Raw genomic sequence first — 21,482 nt, 5'->3', positions numbered from 1 at the left:
GAAGCCATCTCAGTAGCCCTAGGGCACCCATTACCATAGTATTTATGGATAAAAAGTGAAAAATTGGTGGTTTTCCTCCTACTCCCAATGAAAAATCTCAGAAAATGACATTTATTACAATGCTATAGTGTAAAAGGGGATTGCCCTTATTGAAAATTATTGCAATTGAAATAGATCACAAATTTTAGGGAGAAAACATCATTTTAAAATGACAACTTAAATTTTAAAGGTCTTTCTGTTGAAGCACCAAGTCTGGTAACCTTAAAAGCCAGGAAGTTTTAAGTTACATTGCTGAACTTTAGGTGTCTGTTACCCATATGTTCATCCAGCACCGTGATACATCCCTAATTGAATTCATAGACTTAAGGTCAGAAGGTACCATTATGGTCATCTAGTCTAACCTCCTGCACAATGCAGACTACAGAATCTCACCCACCCACTCCTGTAACAAATGCCTAACCTGTGTCTGAGTTATTGAAGTCCTCAAATCGTGGTTTAAAGACCTCAAGGTGCAGAGAATCCTCCAGCAAGTGACCTGTGCCCCATGCTGCAGAGGAAGGCGAAAAACCTCCAGGGCCTCTGCCAGTCTTCCCTGGAGGAAAATTCCTTCCTGACCCCAAATATGACAATCAGTTAAACTCTGAGCATGTGGACAAGACTCACTAGCCAGCACCCAGGAAAGAATTCTCTGTAGTAACTCAGATCCCACCCCATCTAACATCCCATCACGGACCATTGTTTAATAGGGCCAAATCCTGGTCACCTGTGCAAAGCTAAAGCGAAAAGGTGGTGGTCATGAGTATAAGAATTCTCCTACCAACCTAAATGTAGGGCATAAGGGCTGGTCTACACTACGGGGGAAAATCGATCTTAGATACTTTGACTTCAGCTACGTGAATAATGTAGCTGAAGTCAAAGTATCTAAGATCGAATTACTCACCGTTCTCACGGCACGAGATCGATGTCCGCGGCTCCCCCTGTCAATTCCACAACTCCATTCGGGTTGGTGGAGTTACGGAATCGATATAAGCGCATTCGGGGATCAATATATCGCATCTAGATGAGACGCGATATAGCGATCCACGAGCAATCGATTGCTACCCGCCGATACGGCGGGTAGTGAAGACGTACCCTAAGACATCATACACTTGGATGTTAGTACTAATAGCTTGTGAGGAAGAATGACCACTATGGGCCTCTTTATCCTTGTCCCATAGACTTGGCTATGCATAGGTTCTGCTGCAGCACACCCACAACACTCACTCTGTAGTCCTTCACAGGGCCATTCTGTCACAGAGGGAGTTTTTATGTGTCCCTCATGCAGAGGAAGCATTGTGCTTCTGTTGCATTTTGGGCCTTGCCTGCCCCCAAGGGAGGAATGAGACCATACTCTACAGATATAGTCTAATGCTGTTTATAATGTTTCCATATCATATTGTTATTTGCTATGAATTGCTTGTATTCATATATTATTAATCCAAATGAATTACATTGTTATCCACCTCATCTGAAACTTCTTAAGTTTAGATAGCTTCCAGCTCTTTAAAATGAAGGCAGTTAATGTGCATATAAGCTTCTGCCTTTGCCTTTAGTCCATTAATTAATTTGTAAATTTGCATGTAATAAAGATAAAATTGGCGGGGCTGTTATTTCTCGAAAATAATGTTAATTATCTCTCTTTTGAAATACTGCTATTATGTTTAAACAAGATAAAATATAACTTTGTCTTACAAATTCCTAATATTATAGGTTTATATCAGTTCTCCTGAGCTGATGGGCTTCTGTAATGCCTGTATACATTTAACTCGGGTCCTTTTCTTTCACCAGAACTGGTCAGTCAGAAATCATACTTCTTATATTTGGTTTAATTGGTTTTGGTTTCTACATTATAATAAATTTAATCACATTATAGTCACTTGACCCGCAGGGGCTCAACTCTAATTTGCTTCTACTGCCTGGTTATTGGTTAACAAGATCTAGACATGAACCATTCCTGGCAGAGTTCCCTACACATTAGTTTAAGAAGCCATCATTTGTTATATCCATCACCTCTATCTTCATTCAGTCACACCTCCAAGGTTTCCTAATTATACAGGAGGTAGAAATTCCCCATATCAAATTCCCCTTATCCATGTGTGCCATCTTTATCCCATCATATATTGCACATCACTCTCCTGTCGCTCATTTCTCCTAGGGGGAAGGGAGATCAGTAACATACTGTACTCAGTATAGTTTGCTTGCTATGTACTGTACATCACCCTAGTTATAAACCTGTTCAATCACTATCTGATATTTATTTACATAAACTCACAAAACTTACACTCAAATAATGTTAAGATGTATAGCAAATAGGCAAATTAAAAAATCAGAGGTGTTTCTGATATGTCTTTTTATTTTTAAATACTGCTGTTCTTCACTATTGCAAAAGAAGATAAATGTAAGATCGATCAGGAGTTCTAGTCCTACTTCTGCCACAGCCATCTTGTGTGATCTAGAGCAAGCTCTTTAATGGTGACTTAAAAAGGAAAGAAATTTGTCTCCCCCAACTTGCATTTAGATCCTTTTTTCTGCTGGAAAACATACTGTACTCCAAGATTGGTCACTCGAGCTCCCAGGATCCTTCCAGGAGATGACTAGCAAAAACAGTTAAGAGATTAAACAAAAGTATTACTAAAGTTAAAAAGCAAATTCATTCAAAACCGAAAAACTCTACATATGAAAAAAACACAGAGGTGGTAATGTGGAAGGCTAGTTGACATAGATATGTTTGAGCAGGATGGAAATGTAGGAATGAGGAGGTCAGCATTCAAGAATATAAATATCAGCAATACCAAAATATTGATTCAGAATGGTGAATGAACAATTTAAGATGAGTGATTTTTCATATGAAGTGATAAAACCTGACTTCTGAATTCTTCACATATTCTATGTGCTTCTCTTCCTCTCACACTGGAAAACACATTTTCTAATGTTAACTGTACTATTGTTTGTTTGTTTTTAGATGTCTCTGCCTTGCTAATTATATACAGTACTAGGCTTTTGTAGATTTCATTCCTACTCCTCAGCTACTTACGATTATCTTTCCTCCGCCACTGAGCACAATTTTTTTTTCCAGGTTTCATTAAATATAATTCCAGACAAACAGTGGTGGTGCTCATCAGCTAGTATTTGTATATGAAATGCTGTATTCTGACCATCATGTATAATTATGAAACTAATTCTGTCTCCTTTCAGTAGATTAAGCATCATAAACGCAGCTACACTAATATATAAAGCAAAGCAAATCTTCACAACAAAATATAGTGCTCCAAATCACTGAATCGCCCCCTGCATGTAGAAGAGCCAGAGCTGCAAGGAAACATGTAATAACGGAAACATGGAATGATTTTAGGACATCCTTCCTCCCTAAAGTCCTTGACAGCCTTGTCTGTGGGTTTAATGGGGAATAACTGAAGCAGAAGGGGCTAAAGGCAGCGAATGGTCATTCTTCATATTATTCTCTTGTGTGCAAACCTGTTGCATGGCAATCTCTTCTTGGGGGATTTGGAAGTGACTGTGGGGATCCCATGACCACACAGTTCATAAGGGAGGAATGCTAAAAGGGAAGGAAGTCAATGGAATATTCTTTCTCTATCCCCTCATCTGTGCCACTCATGGTGTGTGGAAGTTTTCTCTCTAATGTAGAGCACTTCCCTTGTCTTTAACATAGCCTTTTGAGGTGATAGATCTGCTTTGTTCCCTTGTGAGGGAATTCCACTAAATCATTTCTACCCCAGAAAGGATAATTAGTGAGCAGTTCATGAGTTGAAATTCAGGATTTTCAAATGGTCTGTTCCATTTTTTTAATCTATGCAGGGGAGTTAGATGCAACAGAATTCCAACATGAAAAGTTTTATTAAGGTGGAGGTAAAGTTGCAGGCAAACATTGCTGTCTTGCAGGGGACGCTCTAGCTTTTTTGCTGCCCCAAGCACGGCAGGCAGGCTGCCTTCGGCGGCTTGCCTGCGGGAGGTCCACCGGTCCCACAGCTTCGGCATACCCGCCTCCGAATTGCCACCGAATCCGTGGGACTGGTGGGCCTCCCACAGGCAAGCTGCCGAAAGCAGCCTGCCTGCCGCCCTCGCAGGGACCGGCAGTCCGCCCCCCATGGCTTGCCGCCCCAGGCAGATGCTTGGAGCGCTGGTGCCTGGAGCTGCCGCTGCTGTCTTGCCATCGCCATGCTCTTTCTGAATGTGAGTTTCAAATCCCAAACTCAGCAGTTGAGAAACAGTGAAATGCAGAGTTCAGGTGATACTTGTTACACATAAAGACCTTAACTCAATCCAGTTTGGAGCAAATGCAATACAATGATAGCTTCTCTTTGACTTTATATTGTTTGGGACATTTTTGGTTTTTGCATCTGTTTGTAATTTGGTGCAAACCCAGCACTATTTTATGTACAGTTTCCTCTCACTGACAGGTGTAGCTGGATTGGGAGTATTTTAGCAATTTTAATACCCTGCCAAGTTTTAAAAGCTTCATAGTTTCTTTGTGTCCTCATTACTTTCCCATTAAATTATATAATAAAGGCTAAATTTGGTGTTGCAAGTCATGCACCTCAATCTTTACTTCCATTTGTGGCTACACTCTAGGGTGAACAGACAGCAAGTGTGAAAAATCGGGAGGAGGGTGGAGGGTAATAGGTGCCTATATAAGAAAAAGACCCAAAAATCTGGACATCTGGTCATCCTACTACACTCATGCAGACAATGAAGTCATCATCTAATTTAGTTCTTTAAAGAAGCTCTGGCAATCTAACACTCATATATTCCTTTCTTTTTTGTTGTTGTTGGTGGTGGTGATGTTGGACTGAATAACTGAAAGGGAATCCTTGAGGATATCATGGTCTGTTTAAAGTCACAAGACCCAAAATTGCAAACCATCATTTATGCCTCAGTCACTAGACATGCAGGTAGTCCCATTGAGTTTAACATTTTCAGAATCAGGCATAAAACTGTTTCTGAAACACACTTCTGATTTTAACCCTGATTTTTAAAAATTGCATTAAGTGCAGTAAAATTGTGTTGCTCTTCTTTGAGCTTTATCGACCATCATTGTATATTATAGTTTTCAGAAAGTGCTAGAAAAAGTGAAGACAGAACTGACCTCTTCTAGCATTTCTGTAACCATGGGGCTCACACAAGCAGCTTAGCATCTGCCGGCACATCTTTAGCAAGTTGGCAGCGCCAGTGCCCTTTGCAGGTTGCAATCAAACCTGCCTTCTACAGCAGCCTCTTTCTGGCTGATTAACTTTAATGTAATTTTAATTAAAAACCACAGTGTCAAAGGGTTTAGCTGCTCGAGAAATGAGCACAGATTGTGGCACAGTGGCAGCAGTCACTTGGAAAATGGAAATGCATCCTGACAATATTGTGTAGGGGCCAGATAAACAAAGCTGCAGCTACTGTACCTTGCAAAAAGCTGAGAGAGACCATCATAGAAAGGAGTCTTATTTACAAATAAAGTATTCAGCTGTTCTATGACCGCCTGTAAGCATTTTGAAATACTTTTCATCATTGTTTTAGATATCTAAAAGAGAAATAATTGTCAAGAATTGATGTCAACCTTTTCCTTCCCAATTGTATTATTTGTTCAGTGAGATTAAATATATACATGTAAATTATATTTAGCAGCCATTTTTTGTACACAAAGTATTTGCCTCACAGTCTAAACTAATAGAACTTTTCTCCTTAGGCTATAAAGAAAAAAAATCTAAGATGAAGTTTTTCTCAAGTCTGAAAGTAGGTCTCATTTTAGGGAGTGTTTTGCTTTTATTTGCTTCTTGTCCCTTGAAGCAAATCACAGACATATTTCACTACTTTAAGTTCTTCAGATCTTGATGTACATTTTGAGAATGGGAAAAAAAAGTCCTTTCTTTAGCAGCAGGCTGCATGAGATAGAGAATTTCTTCCCACTGATCCCAAGCATAGATATGTTCATAGTGATTTTACGCTGAAGTATCTGTGAAGCATGTTTATTTCCTAGATGTGCTATGCTCTTTGAGTAAACAAAAATGTTCTAGAGTTATTACATATCTCCATCTTGGGAGAAGGTTCCCTGTTCTTAAATCTGTCCTCTGAAAATTTCTCTCCTGCACAGACATAATGAGGGCCTGATGCAAAGTCCATTGAGTCAATGGAAAGATGGAAAGATTCCCACTGACTTACATGGGCTTTAGATCAGGCCCTGAGTGACTATGTTGTGCAAGGGAGCAAACAGGTAAACATTCTGGTAACATTAACAGGAATTGCTTTCAGTGAGATGTCTTTTATTTTCCTTACATGCTACTGATTCTCCAGGAGAATTCCACCTAGTGACGTCAATTCTGTAGACAGAATTTCCTCTGTCCCTTTTTAGGTTTGTGGGATGTTTCATAACAGATGGAGCCTATATAGGTGGGATAGGTTCCATCTGAACAGAAGGGTCACAAATGCACTGACTGAGAGGATAGACAGAGCTATGGGGGAGAGTTTAAAGGAGTGGACAGGGGGATGGGAACTCGATCTATCAAAGAGGAAGAATCAGCTAAAATAAGCGGATGGATATGCATCACACCTACAGAAAAAGAATAATGTTAAGGAAAAAACTCATGAGATAAAGCTAGAGCCACAAACAATTGGAAGGTCACCTGCTTGGATGTTTTTAAAGTGCCAGTTAAAAAGTATGACAAAGAAAATAGGAAAAGGGAATGAACATTATATAATAATATACACAGAGGAGAACTTTAACCTCATGGACTTCACATGATGAATGCAAATATTTGAGTGTATTTAGATGGATTCAAAGTGCTTAGCAATGTGGGATGTAGGAAGGGGGAAGCTCAGTGAAGCTGACCCTCCAAGAGATAAAGAGGATAAATTTAATGACAGATGAGCTGTAATAAAGGTGTCATGAATTCTTTGCCTCTGTGTTTACAAATGAAGATTGTTAGAAACAGACATACATCTTCAGGGAGGAAAAGAGAAGGAAGAAAATCAAAATCCTGTCAAAACAATGGATCTAAAATTGAGACCATCTCAGGACCGACAAATTTGAAGGCCAGACAGAATCTGTCCATTGCTCAGCTATGAAGTGTTAAAAGACAGAAATCTTAACAGATAATTAAAAACTTAATGTAATCTAAGTGCATAGGAAACATCCAGCTAACCACAAACCTGGACACTGGACTTCATCAATGGAAGTATGCTGAATAAGAGAACTTGTGGGGTCTTGAATACATTGGCTAAAGATCAAGACAAGAACAGGGTTTTTAAGCCTGGCTCTATCGCATCTTGGTCTATCTGCTAAAGCTAGTAAGTGTTAGAAACTGGTTTAGCTTGAGCTGGCTCCCTACCCCTTCATTCTGAGCTCAACTAAAATTTAAAAAAATAAATCTGCTTGCATTTCCCTATGTTTAAGACATTCTGTTATGGTCATGACAGGTATGATGATATCCTCTTAACTCAGGGATAGGCAACCTATGGCATGGATGCCGAAGGCGGCACGCAAGCTGATTTTCAGTGGCACTCACACTGCCCAGATCCTAGCCACCGGTCCAGGGGACTCTGCATTTTAATTTAATTTTAAATGAAGCTTCTTAAACATTTTAAAAGCCTTATTTACTTTACATACAACAATAGTTTAGTTATATATTATAGACTTATAGAAGGAGACCTTCTAAAAACGTTAAAATGTATTACTGGCACGCAAAACCTTAAATTAGAGTGAATAAATGAAGACTCGGCACACCACTTCTGAAAGGTTGCTGACCCCTGTCTTAACTAATAGATGTTAGTTGTTGATGACTGATGATAAATAGTTTTGTTGAACACTACATTTCCCGCCCAAAAAACAGCAACAAACTCTATGTTCCAAATTTACAAGCATAGCTATGCATTACACCAGGTATTGCTATTTTTTAAATAAATATAGCCTTTTGTTTTCATAGGTAAATGCATTTGTTTTCCTCAAAAGCACATATAACTCTTAAATAGAGATGAGCCTGAATCAAAGTCCTTGATCTGAAGACACCAACTTTTTGAGGCTTTACAATTCAAACCCAGAGCCATATGTGAATTTTATGGTTGGCCTTAATACTTATTATGGGACACACTGAAACTCGAAATCTGAGCAATGTCTAGCCTTAAAGAGTAGTTAGATGTCCCCCTTTATTTATAACACAGTTCTTTGTATGCAGAGAACATGGCACTCATGATTATTAGTATTATCTCAGAACTCCTTTGGGCACTAGAACCACTCAGCTTTGCTTCTCAGTTCTCTCTGAGCTTTTTGAACAAGGTTTAAGGCTATTCCATATAGAAACATGCAAATAGTGCTTTTATGATCACCAAGGGATGATGTTTTCCTGAAGCCTTTATGTTTTCCGGATAAATTTGAGCATCTGCCTCAAGCCCATTCAAATCATATATGCAATTCACCTCCATAACAAAGTTTCACTATAAATCTAGAGGAAAATGCCCAAGGGTCTATGCCACGCAATTGAGAATACATAGCATTTCATCAGGCCTTAGATTTTTAGCATAATGGTATAAGTATCTAATTGCATACAATAAAACATTGCACTAATATGTCACCAATAAGAGACATTTAAGGACTTATAAAAATCAGCTACATAAAAGTGAAATAAAGTATGACATTTAAAATTTATTTAAGAGAACTACCATTTTTAAATGTGCCCTATATTGCTGAAATTTCTAGATATTCAATAGGTGGATAGCTTAAAGTATATCACTACTCCTTTCTGTCTATCTCTGATGCCTAAACGGATATCATGCAAGTGCAGACAGAAAGACTATTAATATAGATTGACACCAATGGACCAGTGTTGATTAAGCACATAATAAACTGCATATTGTGTTAAATTCCTTATTTTTGTCTGAATTAATACAGATACTTAGCATTTAATTTTGCATTTCTAAAGTAATGTACAAACTGATTGTCCCTTACAATATCCCTGTGGCCTAGGAGAAATTAATTCTCCCCATTTTGCTGTTTGAGTAATTGAAGCAAAGGGATTTTAAGTGAAGTTAGGGGAATGGTTATTTGAACACCCGGAAAGTTATTTAATACCATATTAATTACATGGAGTGGGCTACCCACAGCAAAACCAATTTATGTTGGCAGTCCAGTTCTGCATAAAGGTTGCTTTAAACATATGTGGTAGGATATAAAGTAGTACAAATCTTTTGAGAAGAGTTTTTTAAAAACACAACAATTGTTGTATTTGCCCCTGGGGTTTGGCACAAGTCTCACACTGTACTATTTTTAATACATATGTAGAGTGTATAATTATATAAGCAAAATAATCCATGATGTGAAAACATGACACAACATCTTTCTGTGAAGGAATATTTGCAATTTTGTTCCTAATGTTCTGCAGCCCAAACATTTAGCTTTGGTGCATTGTTGTTGCATAGATGGACACTAAAAGGATTTGTGCCCTCTCAGTGGTGCCAAGTTCAAGCACAGTAGCTACTAAAAATAGTAAAGCTTAGCTGAAACAGCTGGCTTCTTGAAAGCTTCTACATTGATTGGGACTTCTATGGAATCCCAAAATTCTGTACTGTGGTTTTAGTTGTCAAGTGTAATAAAACCACACAAAGTTAGTGAAGAAGATAAATCAGAGATTGTTTTTGTTATTTTCGTTTCCTTTCAGAGGTGTATTGAGAAACAATTTCTGTTTTGGGGTAGGCAAAACAAATATATGGTCAGGGGTCCTTCTCTAAACTTAGGAGATTGTCTGCCTTGTCTGTATTATTATATATTTGTGTGTATGCATTTTATAAAGCTATTGTGCTCAGATTTGCTTAGATCCATTATCCAGTGTCCATTTTGTCTCATTACAATGACAGTAACAAAAACTGGTAGAAAATCTGGAAGAAGCGTATACTCTATACAATTTCATCAGACCTTCTAAATTAAATTCCACCCAATGTAGCAAGAGAGCCCTCAGGCATAATTCTACATAACTACTAATTTGCAGCATTAAATATTCAGTATTTTTCATTCTAAAAGCATAATGTTACAATTTTAATAAATTTTCATGCTATGTCATATTTAGGTCTTCAATTTTACCTCAGCCTAATTTAACCTTGTTTTTTCCAGGCTGTCAACACCAAGCTTTTCGTACTCGTCAGTCTTTCTTGTATATGAAAGGGCAAGTAGATTGATGGAATTTTTCTGGGTACTGATTTCTTTATATATTAAACTTTTACTCAAGAGCCTTTTCAACATAAACCTGCTATGTGAAAAAAAGGAGTAAATGGGTAAATTGGCTCAGGCAGCTGCTATAGCCCCATGTACCCAGGAACCATTAGTCCTTCTACCAAGGGCCACTAGCTGTTTACCTGGTTTTACATTTTATGATCTATGTTGACAGACATTCCTCTCAAGTCTGTGAAATAAAGGTTAGAGATTTATATCAGAGTCAAACACAGATACATAGAAATACAATAAAAATACAATTACATGTTACAATTTGTACTCTTATTTATGAATCAGATTCTGCCCTTATGTAGGAGCATATCTCCTATGAACATCAGTCAGATTGTAAGTACAGAATTTGGACCTAAATTTCTATCTGATATATTTATCTCTGAAGGTACAGTACAAGTGGGATTTTTAGGGGCAGTGTAGTACTATCTGAAATATGCATTTATTACTGTTATCTTTAAAATGAAGGACTAACACACAGAGATATAAACTCAAATGTACTTATTATGTAAGGGCTTGTCTACATGACCCGTTGGATTGACGGGCAGTAATGGATCCAGTGGGGATTGATTTATCGCATCTAGTCTAGACGCAATAAATCGACCACCGAGCACTCTCCCATCAACTCCGGTACTCCACCAGAGCAAGAGGCGCAGACAGAGTCAACGGGAGAGCATCAGCTGTCAACTTACCTCAGTGAAGACACCATGGTAAGTAGATTTAAGTTTGTCGACTTCAAACAAAGTTGCATAACTTAGATCGAGTCCCCCCCCCCCCCCCCGTGTAGACCAGGCCTTAGACTGGAGTATACACTGTGCAGATCGAATGTTCAGAGATTTTGTCTGCAAGCCTCTGACATGATGTGCATGCATTGCTGATGATTCTCAGAGGGTTATAACTGTTCCAAATCTGGGTGGATTTGGTGTGAATCTAGGGTTTATCCCTCTGACAAATTTCAATTTCCAAATCCAAAGCTTGTAGGCAAAATAATTATTTTTTAAAAAGTTGGATTTTTTTAATGTTCGCAAAGCTACCTATTTTTCACTAGTATTGTTCTCGTAAACAGGCAGAGTGTACCAGTCAATATTGCCTGTCGTTTGGAAATGGACCCACTGCATTAGATAAATTGAATTTTCTAATCTCCTAATAAATTTGTTTGACTTTGGCATATATTTTTGAAATTTTTAAGTGATTTGGAATCTGACCCTGCAAGCCAAGATACCTTGATAGTATCAAGATAGTAAAGTTAAGTACATGTTTGCAGGATTGGGGCCTAAATTGAGTTTGGTTGGATCGTGTGATAGGTGAGAAAGGCTATTATAACAATAGGCAACTGACTGGATCCTTTTCTGTTCGTTCCCAGACTTTTAAAATGTTTGGATTTGTAATGGAGCAGGATACTTTTAAAGACAATAATTTTTGAGGTGTCTGCTGGTCTCTGTTGAAACAAACTTTCAGCTCTTAAATACTTTCTTGTTTGGGTAGTTCTGTGTTTCTCCCCGCTCTGTAATCACTAAATGTATAAATTGGGTTGATACATAAGATGCACAGCAGGGAGCCATGTTCCATTGAGTCTTCAGAGGCCCACCAATGCAGGGCTTGCATTGTGCAGACTTTCACAAGGCCATGGAAGATGTGTGTGGGTGTTATATCTTGGAGGGATATGAGTGTAGTATGTCTAGAAGGAGAATGGAATGGGGAACAGTTTCTATCCACACTGAAAATTTTAAGTCCAGAGGCCTGCTCATTGCTCCACTTCTATGCTGGTGCAACTCTTGTATTTCACAGAGAGGGGAATGTTGCTCAGCATATGGAGCTTGTTAGTCTGTTCTTTTTGAAAGGGGCCACGGTATTGCCGCCTTATTCCTTGGCATCAGTTGGCAGTGGAAAGAAGGTATCTTGGCTTGCAGTCTTACTTGAAGGACATGATCTTTAAAAGTGTAATATGCTCCTACCCCCAAAACTGTCAACATTAAATATTAGTCCAGATGTTAGGGGAGGTCTTGAACCAATAATCTTCTACTCCACAAGAAAGAGGTCTATCAACTATCTGCCTTGTCCCATACTAGGAAAAAGCCAAATATAATATATATGTATTCTAAGAAAAGAAAATGCATTGAAATCTAGTTATGGTTGAAAACATGTATCAGTGACTTACTGGTACAAAACATTATAGGGATGTTACAATTATCTCCAAACTAAGAATATTAAACCTAGGAAATTCAGAGTTATTCTTGGAGTGATTTCTTATATGGATTCCACTTTCGGTGCACATGTGGCCTTCGTGGATGAGATCAGATTCTTTTTGGTCTGCAATGTCCATTTGCGCTGTGCCTGTGCCATAGATGTCCTTGCATCCCTTCATCCCTCCCCACTCCTTGGTGGCATAACAGGCAGAGCAGGCCCACCCAACCATCCTTCAATTCCTTCTTCTCGCCAATGTCTGCAAGACAGAACCTCTGCAGTGTCTACTTACTGTGTGTGCACAGTGCAATCTCTTCTATAATAGTTAATTAGTAATAGATAGTTAGTAATAGTATAATTAGTGAGGTTAGTATAGTTAGTCCACTGGCAAACAAACTAACTACCTTTTTAATAGGTTGGGAATATTCCCGCTACAGCACCGAATCTCCTTTGGCTGAATCTATGTCCCCAAGATTTAAAACTTGCTCTTTTTCTGAGTCTGGTAGTCTGCTCAATGATGATCACTCCAGGTGCGTCTTTTGCTTTGATGAGTGAGGGGCACATTCGTGACAGATGCTTGATCTGTTGCTCTGTCTCCAAGAGGACATAGAAAGCTCTTTTTTCTGGAGTGCTCAAAGGGCTTCTTCAGAGCCCAAGACAAAAGATCTTGCCAAGCCTGAACTATCATTTTTGGTTATTGCTCCAGTGAGCAGTGGTCCTATTCCAAGCTCGTTCTTCACTGAAGAGATTGAACCCTTTGACTACTGAGTCAGGCAGAGCGCTCAAGGCTTCTTCCACTCAGTCATCAGAAGGGGGTAGGAAAAAGCATTGTTCCCAGGATGAGCTTATGCATAAGCCACCCTCTCCAGTGTTTAGTAAAATGAGACAAAAGATTCATAATGCCTCTGTATCAGCTTATTTGCCTCAGCTGAGAGGTAGGCTATGGCCCAGATTTGGTCCTTGTGGTGCCTCAGACTGGTCACTGGCCAGTGGTATCGCTTGAAACTAAGTCTGTACTTCCCCTGGTACTGACTTCTTGGTGCTGATGTCAGCACTGGTGCACTTGGTGCAGATAACCTTGGTGCCTATGACTGCGATATTGACATCCATGGTGCAGACATTTGTGGCACCAAGTTTCTTGGTACTCAAGAAGTTCTCAGTACTGAGTGATCTCACAGTGACCGCACAACCAGAGTCACTCTAGCTGTCTTCATCTGTTGCTAGAGGTGCTTCTGCCTCAGTACCAATGAGTTCTTTGCTCAAGTGTATATGGGATTTGACAGTGCCCTAGCTCAGTGGTTCTCAAAGTGGGTTGTGACCCCGTTTTAATGGGGTTGCCAGGGCTGGCGTTAGACTTGCTTGGGCCCAGGGCTAAAGCCAAAGCTTGAGCTTCAGCCCTTGGTAGCGAAGCTCAGGTTACAGGCTCCCCACCTGAGCTGAAGCCCTCGGGCTTTGTCTTTGACTCTCCCCCTGTTCCCCACACCCAGGCTTTGCCTTTGGTCCCCTCTCCTGGGGTTGTGTAGTAATTTTTGTTGTCAGAAGGGGATCGCAGTGTAATGAAGTTTAAGAACCACTGCCCTGGCTCAATAGACAGGGTAGTTCCCATGTTGAATGAAGTATATATATTTTTTCCCTTCTGTGCTGAATATTGTCAAATTTTACCAAAGGAGAATCTACAACTATACTAAGAACAATGTCTCATCTTTGGATAATTTTATATCGCCATTTCATGACACCGATGGCTTATAGGACAAATGGCATGGTCAGAACAGGGCAACATGTTTTCTTGGTTGAACGCTCTAGACAGATTTCAGTTCCCAACTTGCTGAATTATGCTAAGCCAGCCATTTGAGTTTTCTAGTGAAAGACCAAATGTGTCTCTAAATTTTCACCCCAGAAGTCAAAATTAGCAACAGCAAACATTTTGGAAAATTTCTTAAAACATAGGGCAAAAAACACCAATAATACTGCTGGAGTTGAAAAACTGAAAAATGAAATTCCTTTGGAAGCACATTGTTCCTACTGATGGGACCAATGCAGTTGTCAACAAAGATGAAGAAAAGTGAGTAAAACTGCATGCCAGAACACATGATGTGGGTAGTGTTTTATCAAGCTGAGCATGCCATTTGGCTCAAGATGCAGCAACTGGTACAAGTGACTCAAAACCTTATGGAAATTTCTGAGGGCAACTTTATTCTAAACATCTTTGTCTGGTTTCATAAAGACACACACATGGAAAAGAGTAGGTCATCCATTAACTAGTACAGGATGAATGCCAAAGAAAAGGCTCATCAGCATCATGGAAGATAAATCTTAAAGCCCTCCCATCTAAATGTTCAGCTAACTTACATGCGCAAAGAAAAGTCAAATGAATGTTCTTGTAGTGAAGTGGAGTGGTCTCCTGCTGAGTCAGAGGGGGAGGGACAACTCTGTGAACCCTGGTGGGCGGAGCCAGTCTGTGCTTGCCCTTCCCACTGGAAGTCAGGGGCAGAACAGAAAGTATAAAGGGTGGGGCATAGAGTTCAGTTGGGCTACAGCCGCCGAAGGAGAGAGATGCCTCCAGACTGCTCCCAAACTGGGAGACTACAGTGGACTCCCACCAAGCTGAGGACTGGCTAGAGCTGCTGGAGCCAACTGCTGACAAAGGCATCAAGGAGTTCCTGGGCTACTGGCCTACTACCCAGATGAACCAGAAGACCACCTATGGATCCAGGTACAACCCAAATGGAAGGTATGAAGTGGCCCAGGGCAACTGACCCTAGTCTGGCTGTGTCGATGCTGGAGACCTGGTCCGTGTGTTGCGGCTGTATTCTCCACTGACCCACTGGTGGAATATTTCGCCACTGCTAGGACCCTGGGCTGGGACATGGTGAAGTTGGGAGGGCCCACATCTCCCTACCCCGGGGTGGCAGTCCCCCCTCTGTAGGCCAAGGAGCCTGCGTTTGGCTGCCATCCACCAGAGCTAGGATGCCCAACCCTCTTGCTGCTCGGCCCTGAATATAGGCCTGAGCCGTAGGCCCTCTACTGCCCCACCCTGACCAAGGGCTTGGCTTAATAACTGTTTGTTTGCTGCTCGGCTCTGAATTCCAGGCCACATACTCTTTACTTCTCCACCCTGACTGTGGGCTTGGACCCATAACTGTCTGTTCCACTGCCCTGAATGCAGGGTAGAACCCCCAGCCAACTACCCTCTGCCCGGACTGTCGACCAGAGCCACAGGCTGTGTGTTGCTCAGCTAATTCCCTAACTGTGGGCGATGCCCAGTGGCATAGTGAGGCAGAGTGGCCTCCTACTGACCCAGAGGGGGAGGGACCACCTCTAACTCACTACTCTTCTCTTTTGTGGGAACATATGACCAACCTTCACATAATCTAAAGTGCTAGCTGCCAATGTATTTGTTGTGTTTGGCTTGCAGTTACTGCACACACTGTGAGGGAAGGAATAAACTTTTAATTTCTGTCCGAATTTTGTTTTTGGTTGCAAAAACTCTTACACTGGAGGAAAATCCTCTGTGATCATTATATATAATCAGTGACAAATTTTCCCTTTGTCAAGAGAAAACTCTTTCTACATTTATTTATGCTAAAATGTTGCTGTAAACTGATGAGACATGCTCAAGAGAATGGATTTCATTTGGCCTCTAGGGTGCCAAAGTTTTTAACTTCAGAAAAGTTTCCAGTTGTCTTGTACGTTTGGCTGATGCTATAGCTGATTTGCCCCTTGCTTTTTTATTTCCTTTTCCTGATGGCTGAGTATATGCCAACTGAGCTTTCACATTCCACCAACCCAACATACTAGTTGACTATCTGACAAGTTAATGATTTTTTCTTTTGGACCTCATCATGTTAGGCACTGTATAGACATTAGGTTCCAGTTTTTAAATAATCTCATATCAGCAGCTCCAATGGACCTCACTGATAATAGGATTCAGGGTCACTCAGTTAACACTTTTTAGGTTTTCCTTGTCACATTTTATGATATTCCTACTAAGATGTTGTATCTTTTCTTATTCTGCGCTAGCAGTAGAGCTTGTTTCTTATTTTTTAGACCATACTGAATAAGTGTGGTGCTGTATGCTTTTTGGGATCCTCAGCACTTTATCATGCCCAGGTTATTTAGGCCACTTTTGATTTTGGTTCACTTTTTTAGTTGAGCAGTTTAATTCTGCCTTCAATTTTCAACTGCTGGCCTCCAGAATTTGAAGAGGTGCTCCACATTTACCTGTTGATTGAGTGGTGTTTTTCTTTCCTTCAAAACAGTCCCACATTTGTCATGGCAGATCTCCAAAGAGGGCAGTGAACAGATTAAAAGTAACAGGATTTAGCAAAATAAATCCATTCATATTCTACTGATTGGGGAAGACTGGATGGATTTGTTTTGAAGCCAATATAGTTAGTATAAATTACAGCCAGTCTGCCCCATGATAACTTGTGCATGTGACCCTGCACTGTGGTCAAGAAGGAGCCTAAGGTCTATGGCACAGCTCAGGTAGAGAAAGGAGAAATCTCTTGATTCCCAGGCCTGTGGGGTAGCCAGAAGTCCATCTTTCCCCTAACACAAAATAAACGTTTTTGTAAATTCAATGTTCATTTTCACTTTTATTTTTTTCTGTCCTTCCTGTGAAGTAGCATGGGATTGGTGGCCAGAATGGAACCAGGAAGTACTGGAAATCTCAAAGGAAAGCCTTTTCCCATAAGATTTCTTAGCACAATTTCCATACCAAAGAGCTTGAAAAATTCATGTAATCTCTGGAGAAGCACTGAAACTAAAGCAGTTTAGGTCTCTAAAAGGTTCCCACGTTTATTCATCACTGACAGTGGCTCATTTTAGTGGCCAGTTTCTGACAATAACACTCAACTTTGTTCAAGTGCTCTCACTGTTTCATAATAAGGGCTCAGCATATCATCGATTGGATCCTCTGAGTGTAAGGTCATCAGGACAGAGTGCTGTCTTTGTATGCTACTGATCCAGGAAGACCTGAGCAGCACCCTCAACTCCTGAAGGTGCATAGTACCTAGAAGAATCAGGCCTTTTGTTTGTAAAGTGCCATGCAAACCCATGGCACTGCAAAATTAACAATACTAGCTTTATATAGAAGCATAGATGGTTCCTTAAGGAGATTCTTGAATGAACTGTGACGAGTTTTCTATAGATAACAGAATAATGAAATTAATGAAAAGAGTTGGGCCAGATTGTGTGTCATTTTACACCCAGTGCAATCCCAAAGTGCCGCTGAAGATCCAGACCGCTGCCAGGTGAGTAAAAAAAATTTAAAAATTTAAAAGGCGCCTAAGGTGCAGGGTCTTCTTAGGCGTGGGCATGGGACCCGATTCTGGGGAATCGGCCTAAAGCCGGCCCTGGTTGGGATTGTCACTCAAATGCTACAGACCAGTAAGAGGAGATCACCTCACTTAAAAACTACTTCCTTACAAAATCAGACATAAAAATACAAAAGTGTTGAAGCACACTATTACTGAAAAATTGCTTACTTTCTCATTTTTACCATATAATCATAACATTAATCGACTGGAATATAAATATTGTACTTAAATTTCACTTGTGAGCCTTATCTAAGCCCGAGTTCCACCATCCAGGGCTGAAGCATGTAACTTAGCTTTGCTGGGCTCCCTATGACATGGGGCCCCTGGCAGTTGCCCTGCTTGCCACACCCTAATGCCAACCATGCACTTGCGACCCCCCCCCCAAACCCATCCCGCAACCCAGCTGGGGTTGCAACCCCCATGTTGAGAAACACTGATCTAGATGAGTTGATGTACCCCCTGGGAAACTTCCGCAGGCGTACCCCCAGGGGTATGTGTACCTCTGATTGAGGACCACTTTCCTAAAGCATACGATCAGAAGCTGACTCTGGTATCCATCCAGGTGACTTCTAGACACATCATAAGTATAGCATATTCAGTGAAATAGGGAAGATTGCTGTTCTCTTTTTTCCTTCCATATGTTCTGCTACCTGATCTATAATTTTAGGATCACCTTCCAAGAAATCTAACATTGTGGCCTCCCAGATGGATAGTAAAGGCTTTGCTGACAGTGGCCAACTGTTAAAATTGCTGGTCATAGCAGTAACTGATGCTGTTTTACGGATAAATCAGCACACTACTGTTTTGAACTCAAGTCCACACAATAAGGGACGCCTGCTGAAGCTAGATGTGTGGAGGGAAGGAAAGTATATTTTTAAGATGTTCAACCCAGATAATTAATCATGCATATAAAGAAAATCCAGGTTTTTTTAAAGACATCCTAGATTATTGTAGGTAGACCAGAATTAAAACCCTTTCCTTGACTGTTTAATTCTTACAGGCTAAACCTTACCAACTTTACTGCTACCATCCTTGTCAAAGGCTAGGTAGGTATGTTCACCTACAGGGAAAGGACAGTAAGCTGTGCTATTGCTCCAATTGATTCTTGTCACTCAGAAAAATACAAGGATCGGGGAGAGGAAAGGAATAAAATGAAAGTGATAGATTTTTCCAACCTCTCACCAATTCATGCACCTAAAAGCAGATTAAAGGTATTTTCTTTCAGCTATCAAATATATTATGTGGTAGCATTGTATTTAGGCAAACAGAGCAAAAGAACAGGACAAATTTGCATATAAATTTCCATCAGAATTATGGATATTTATACCCATGTTGTCTGTGTCTACAGGCTAAAGAATGCACCATTATAGACAAGGCTGAGCATGTCACTGCACTTGACTTGTTTTGGTTTTGTACTCTGCATATAATATTTTGAGAGCCATTTTTTTTCAAGCATAGAGTAATAGGCTTTAACTTTGCTAAGCTTTTCTGCCAGGCCCCCAGTGCCCTGCTGTTCTATTATATTGAACTTGTAAGCAGGACACTCTGCCAGGCTCACCCAGATTACTGCTGCAATAAGGGCCCTGCTGAGTGACTAGTGTCATGATAAGTGCTAGGGAGGGAGCTCACCATCTTGGCATACTGTTCTCATCTTATTAAATTCAGCTTTGTGGAAGCAGGGAGTCTGCCGCTCAGCCTCACTGGCTCTGGCTCAGTCCAACTGCTACTGTCAGACAATATGAAAATAGGAACCACCACAGCTAATGGCAGGTGCTGCACCACAGCTGAGAAAAAAGAGGGATTTTATGTTTTTGTTTTAGAGGCACTTGACCAGACTGATTCAAAACCTTTGGTTTTTTAATGTTGTTATAGCCTTCATACCCAAAGACACTTCATGAGACTCTGTGCCATTAAAGATGTTTACCTTTTGCAGCAGCATTTATCATGGTTTAGCTATCATTAGAAAGTAGCATGTAGTAAAAAAGACCTTTGAACAAGTCTGACACACTTTGAACTTAAGTAAGGCTGAAACATTGAAGGCCCAGTCATGCAGTCCTTACTGAAGCAAAACTCCCAATGAGATTAACAGGAGTATTTTCAGAGTAAGGATTTTAGTATTTGGCCTGGAGGCTGGGATTTTCAGAGGAGATAAGGGAGTTAGTCACCCAAGTCTCATTGGAATTCAATAGAACTTGGGCACCTAACTCCCTTAGGTGCCTTTAAAAATCTCCTCATTAGTCCCAGAGTGGAGGGATCAGAAAGATGATTTGCCACACAGATGACTAGCTGTATCCGGGACAGAAGTTCCATAGCTGGAGTGCAACATTCACAGAGAGGAGGGAGAATAGGGGATCCACAAGGAACAAAATAGGTGGGCCAGAAAGCAAGAAATTGGGTGAAAGCCAGTTCTAACAGCTTACTGTCTTGGATCGTTAGGGCTGAGAGATGTTGGCCACTTTGTCAGGGTTGCATAAGGCTACAAGGAGTCCCTGTGCAGATAAAGAAAAAAATCACTCCTTTTGTAGTATTAATTTTCAGAATATTAAATAATTGTTTTTGTAAATATCAGTCATCAAAATGGAGTTGTTAGGCAGAAATGTGACCTTTTGAGCATAAGACACTGCCCCCGGGAATGAAAATGTTCTTCAGAAGCTGTTGTAGAAAGATATATAAATGGCTTCCACCTTTACTTGTACCTCAGCACTTTCAGAGCTGCCTTGACATCAGCAAGTGCATCACTTACCATTGTTAGCAATAAAGTTTCAAATAATCCACATATTCTCATGTCAACGTGTCTGTAAATTTTACATGATCGATTCATGATTAACTGTTTGCCAGAAGCTGGGAATGAGGGACAGGGGATGGATCACTTGATGATTACCCATTCTGTTCATTCCCTCTGGGGCACCTGGCACTGGCCACTGTCGGAAGACAGGATACTGGGTTAGATGGATCTTTGGTCTGACCCAGTAGGGCCATTCTTATGTTCATGCAGGATAACCTTTCTGAGTGAAATATTGATGCAGTGCCGCTACAGAAGTTATTGTGTAGCAAAGCCAAGTTGGGATCAATACAAAATCCAGATTTTCAAATGCTTTTATGGTAGGAGTCGCTAAGTCTGATAGGTTGCAATTCAGCAGCACACTTGTTGGCATGTCAGTCTTCATAAGAGTGACAGGCCTGATGAGTCTCTCTTTGAGAGTGACTGATCTAAAAATTCAGACAAAATGTGATCTTTCTGCCAATTTGCGATATCACATTCACAATCCATTCCAGACTCATCGAAGTTACAGAATAAGGATTTAACATTTTAATCCTATATGAGAAAATAAATAAGAAAATTATGTCTTCAGCAAGTGTGACATTTTTATACTTGAAAAATAAGAATGGAGAACTACTGTTGAAGCTGACTGTCATGTAGATTGTGTCACAGCCACATCACATGACAGGCAGTTTGCATGTGAGGGAATGCTTAACAAAATTAGAGGGCAAATAAAAAGGAAAATAAAAACAACAAATCTATCTGGTCAGGCCTCTATTGTGGACAAACACCCTTTGCTTATATATATTCTAAATTTTTTCATGATATTCAAAAATGTCTCACGTTTTATTACTTTTACCTCATTTCCCTCCAAACCTCACCATTTCTCTATTCTTCTGCAAGACCTTTAACTCTTTCATTCTGATTTGTTGAGTTTTTCTCTTTGTTATGAGCTATTTTCTTTCTG

This window comes from Gopherus flavomarginatus, chromosome 2 (genome assembly GCF_025201925.1).
Source record: "Gopherus flavomarginatus isolate rGopFla2 chromosome 2, rGopFla2.mat.asm, whole genome shotgun sequence".
Taxonomy (NCBI): domain Eukaryota; kingdom Metazoa; phylum Chordata; order Testudines; family Testudinidae; genus Gopherus; species Gopherus flavomarginatus.
Note: the sequence above shows the minus strand (reverse complement) of the source record.